The sequence below is a fragment of the Bos indicus x Bos taurus genome, chromosome 18 (assembly GCF_003369695.1).
Source record: "Bos indicus x Bos taurus breed Angus x Brahman F1 hybrid chromosome 18, Bos_hybrid_MaternalHap_v2.0, whole genome shotgun sequence".
In the NCBI taxonomy this organism is placed as follows: domain Eukaryota; kingdom Metazoa; phylum Chordata; class Mammalia; order Artiodactyla; family Bovidae; genus Bos; species Bos indicus x Bos taurus.
This window is the reverse complement of record NC_040093.1, coordinates 15,261,947-15,267,072: the sequence shown is the minus strand read 5'-3', so window position 1 is coordinate 15,267,072 and position 5,126 is coordinate 15,261,947. Positions and strand designations below refer to the sequence as shown.

Here is a 5,126-nt window from a genome sequence, read left to right as displayed (position 1 = left end):
GCTATAGGGTGTTTACTGGAGTGGGCATCTTTGCTTAATTGGGAGTCCGGAGGGTTGTTAGTGATTATCAGGGCCTTTTGACAAGGCTACAAAGGGGCTTAGTCAGCTTTGGCGGTGACCTTGGTTCTGGGCTCTGCTTCTGTGGCCTTGGTGCAAGACCTCACACATGTGACCTGGGGCAGCACTCAGCAAGTTCCTCTTTTTAAAGTATTTATTTATGCATTCGGCTGTGGTGGGTCTTAGTTGTGGCACACAGGCTCTAAAGCTCGCAGGCCCAGTAGTTGCAGCACGCAAGCCTAGTTGCTCCAGCGTGTGGGATCTTAGTTCCTCGACCAGGGATCTAACCCACGTCCCCTGCATTGCAAGACTGATTCTCAACCACTGGACCACCAAGGAAGTCCCACAGAGGAGGTTCCTGATGCGCCTCGGAGTGTCCCGTTAATGCCTAGTCTCAATGTTGATTCTAAACCGAGTCTTACCCAGAGAAGGCTGAGAACCCTTTCTGCCTGCTGTTCCACTCCCCATTGGAATCATCTGGATAATTGCCAGCAGTTGTCCTTAGTCAGGGGCTTCCCAGGTGGTGCAGTGCTAAAGAATGCCCCTGCCAATGGAAGGAAACTCAGGCGATGTCACTTCGATCCCTGGGTTGAGAAGATCCCCTAGAGGAGGAAATGGCCACCCATTCCAGTTTTCTTGCCTGGGAAATCCCATGGACAGAGGAGCCTGACAGGCCACAGTCCATGGGGTCACACAGACAGAGGAGCCTGGCAGGCTACTTTGTGTAAGAAACACACACACACACTCTCTGCCTGACTCTGTCTCTTTCTCTGTGTGTGTCTCTCACTGTATCTCTCTGTTTCTGTTTCTCTCTGTGTGTTTCACTCTGTCTCTCTCTCTCCCTCTGTCTTTCTCTTCTGATCTGAGGAGGAGGAGGACTGTGCCCAGGAAAACATTTGCTTCTCATTGGAGATGCAGCAGATGCTCCGTGCAGATGCTGCTGTTGTCTCTGATGCTGCAGCTGGTGTGGTAATGGTGTCTCTGTGGGCAGAGCGCATCTCAGGACCCAGTCCCTGTAACTACAGACTCAGGAGCCCCTGGTCCATCCTGAGTAACTCTTACCTGCACAGAACTCTGGAGCAAAGAGCCAGAGTCAGGTGAGTGCTTCTTAATGCTCCACTGCTGAGCAAAAAACAGAGGGGGTCTCCAACAGGAGAGAACATTGGAGCTGTGTTTGTACACTGACATTGGGCAGGAAATGTGCTGACCCTGCCCCGCTGACCACACCTCGGCTCCGGCTGGATGGAGGGATGATGGGGAGCAGAGCGTGGGGTTTCCAGTGGGGCTTTACTGAGCAAAAATTCAAGTGCAATTTTTTTTTTTGCTAACATAAAAGGTTTTATGGGATTTATTGAAGGTACCATATAAAACCTAGCTTTCTGGAGTCCCTGGGAATTTGCAGGTAATTATAATTCAGAGGAGAACTCAGAATGAATGAACGTCTGTATTTCCTCTGTTGTGGGAGATGCTGGGGAAGAGAAGGAGGGGGGCCCCCTGTGTGCAGACACAGAGGGCAGAGCATCTGTGAGTGGGTAAGGAGAGCAGTGTTCGTCCTCACATGGCTCTCAGCGTATTAGGAAGACAGGGGAGAAAGGAGTAAAAAACAAAACAAAGTATGAATTTTGTTTTGACACTAACAGGGCAGCTTGGTCATGCTGATTGAGGGTGACCAGCAGGTGTGTCTGGGCAAGTGAAGCCCGCTGGGCTGGAGTGGGAGAAGGAGCGAGGAGAGTGAAGTGGTGGGAGGGGGGTTCCAGGAGGAGGGAGAACGTGAATCGCTGGGATGAAACCAAAACGTGTTTCTTGCTTTTTTGAGGGCAATTAATTCAGCTGGATCTAGAGAGGAACAGAAGACAGGATGGAAGTGAGGTGCTGAAAGTCTTAGGTGCCTGAACGAAGGTTGCCCTCCTCCATGTCCCTACCAGTGGTAAGTAATGAAACATTTTCTTCTGAAAGAGAAAAAAAACTCTTGGTTTCACTGATCTGTTTTATTAGTTCTCTGGTCTTTATTTCATTCACTTCTGCTCTGATTTTTAGTATTCCTTTCCTTCTGCTAACTTCAGGCTCATTTCTTCTCTTATAGTTCCTTGAAGAATAAAGTTAGCTTGTTATATATAAAGTTAATTTGTTAACAAGTTAACTTATTAATTTTCCTTTACAGAAAATGCTATTTATTTTAAATATGAGGGGAAAAACCTCCAAACTTCTCATTGTCAGTAAATAGAGACAAAGCATGTAATACAGGGCTAAAATAATACCCACAGAACCTGAATTTGTCTAGAAATAAGTAACAGTAAAGTGCTGTTTTCTTTGTGGACTTTTCCCCCCAAAAACCTAATTAGTTCATGTTGAAAAGTGTTTTGTATTCTAATTTGTATTTATGTTGGAGCTCTATATAAGAAAGATCTTGCTGTTTTTGAAAACTTAAAAAACAAGTTTAATATGTAGTCAGTTTTTACTGTAGTGGTCAGTTCTGTTAGATATATTCTTATTGTTATGCTATAGAGCAGCAGTCTCCAGCATTTTGGGGACTGGATTTGTGGAAGGCAATTTTTCCAGGGACTGGGGAGGGGTATGTTTCTGGATGATTCAAGTGCATTCATAACAACAACTGGAAAAACCGTGCTGATGGGCACTTAATATTCAACAAGTAAATTCACTTAATTTTTACCATTCTGAGGGCTTTCTTTTCTTTTTTTTTTTTTTTCCTGTTTATGGCTCCCCTTGCTGAGCAAATGCTTTTAAAGTCAACGAGGCCCCATTTGTTTAGTTTAGTTTTCCATTACTCTAAGAGGTAGACCAAAAAAAGTTGTGATTTCTGTCAAAGCATATTATACCTATATTTTCCTCAAGAGATTTGGATTACTGGCCGTCTATTCAGCTCTTTAATCAATGTGGAGTTTCTTTTTCTCTCTGGAGTGTTTTAATTTCATTCACTTTTTACTTGAGAAACCTCCTCACTGTTCTGTGTGCTGGCTGTTAACAATCGACATTGCCAGCACCACTGTAGGAGGGTTCCCTTCTCTCCACAACCTCCCCAGCATTTATTGGTTTTAGACCTTTTGCCGATGTCCATTCTAACCTGTGTGAGGTGATACCTCATTGTAGTTTTGATTTGCATTTCTCTTAAGATTTCACAATGTTGAAATATGTCCATGTGATTTTTTAGAAAACAGTGAGAGTCAAACTGACCTCCCGAGATCGTCCTCTTGACAGTCTGCTCTGTTTTGAGTTCTTTCTCCGTTACCAACCCAGGGACATTTGTTGAGGGCTGGTGTATTTTACTGACAGCCCCACAGACGTGGTGAATATTAAGTGCCTATGAGAACAGGTTTTTCAGTTGTTGTTACCAACAGTGACCACAAGGCGGCAGCACTTCTTAATGCTCCACTGTTTTTCTTTTGCAATTTAGCGTCTGTTTTCTATTGGAGAAGAGCTGATTTCCAACGTTGTGTTTGTTATAGGTATACAGGAACTTGATTTAGTTATATATGAACGTTTATCTGGTTTTTTTCAGATTCTTTTCCCATATCGGTTCCTTCCATGTGTTCCGTAGACTTCTGTGTGCTAGTCACTAGGTCCTTTTGGATTCTCTAGTTGGTAAGTACTCAGTTCAGTTCAGTCGCTCAGTTGTGTCCGACTCTCTGCGACCCCATGAATCGCAGCACGCCAGGCCTCCCAGTACTATGTGTATGTTAATCCCAACCTCTTAATGTCTCCCTTCCCCTGCCTTTTTAAAAAATAAAAAATAACTATAAGTGGGTTTTCTAAGCCTGTGAGTTTGTTTCTGTTTATAAATTAGTTCGTTTGAATGAAATGACAGATTCCACCTGTAAGTGACCAGACATTTCTCTTTGCCTCTCTGACAGACTTCACCCAATATGATAAACCTCTTGGTCCATCCACGCTGCGGCCAATGGCGTATTTTCGTTCTTTTTGAGGGCTGAGTGTATTCCAGTGTACAGAGGAGTAGTTACTCTTCATTTGTCTATGGATGGACATTTTGGTTGATGCTGTGTCTTTGATATTGTCAATAGGGCTGCCCTGAAAAGAGGGATGCACGTGTCATATAAAATTAATCTTCCTTCCGGATCTAAGGCAAGAAGTGGGCTTGCCAGATCATGTGGTAACTCTATAGTTAATATTTAAAGGAACCTCCATACTGTTTTACTTCATGGCTGCACACCACCCATTTACTTTCCGGCCCAAAGTGTAGGATTCCCTGTTCCCCTCGCCTTCAGCAACATTTAATCTTTGTAGATCTTTGAGAAGATGGACATTCTGAGGGGTGTGAGGTGATACCTTGTTGCCATTTTGATTTGCATTTCTCCAGTAACTAGTGATGCTGAGCATCTTTTTTGGTGCTTTATGGCCACCTGGATGCCTTCTTTGGACAAACGTCCATTTAGATCTTTGCCCCATTTTTCTGCTGGGTTGGTTGTTTTTTTGGTATTGAGCTGCATGAGCTGATTGCATGTTTTGGAGAGAAATTTCTTGTTTCTAAATTCAGTTGCAAACATTTTTTCCCCCTCATTCCCAGGTTTTTTTAAGTTTGGTTTACAGTTTCCCTTGCAATGCAAAAGCTTTTGAGGTTAGAGGCTCTTTTGTTGAGTTTTGTTTAATTTTTCATTATTTAAAAGTGGATCTGTTAGGAAAAGCATGCTGACTGAAACCACCCACCCTGGCCAGGCACCATAGTAACTATTTGCATGAATTGTTTTCCGACAGGAGGTCCTGGTAAGAACATGGAACTTATAAGCCACCACCAACCAGAAGAATTCGGGAAAGGTCAAAAGGAGACACCACATATCTGACCACATCCCAGAATCCTTCTCCCTGGCATCCATCTTGGCTGAACAAGGCGTGCACCACCAGGAAGGACTCTGGGTCAGAATGATTGGCTAAAGACAACCCGGAAACTAATCCCATCACCATAACACCACAAGCCATGTGACAGAGCTGCTCTCCTGGGTTCCCTTACCCTCCTGCTCTCCAGCCGGGTGCCCTTTCCCAAGAAAATCTCTTGCTGTGTCAGCGCATGTGTCTCCTCAGACAATTCATTTCCGAGT

The 5,126-nt window shown here is 44.1% G+C and overlaps 1 long non-coding RNA gene across 2 annotated transcripts; it reads left to right on the top strand.

Moving 5' to 3' along the window:
• Positions 1–1,008: 1,008 nt before the first annotated feature.
• Positions 1,009–4,825, top strand: LOC113876342. Of its 2 annotated transcripts, none has more exons than XR_003506462.1 (4): positions 1,009–1,154; positions 1,874–1,984; positions 3,575–3,657; positions 4,786–4,825. It is a non-coding gene; the product is annotated as an uncharacterized LOC113876342 (long non-coding RNA). The 2 variants fall into 2 exon arrangements; XR_003506461.1 differs by lacking the exon at positions 1,009–1,154 and adding an exon at positions 1,582–1,670.
• The last annotated feature ends 301 nt before the right edge of the window (positions 4,826–5,126 follow it).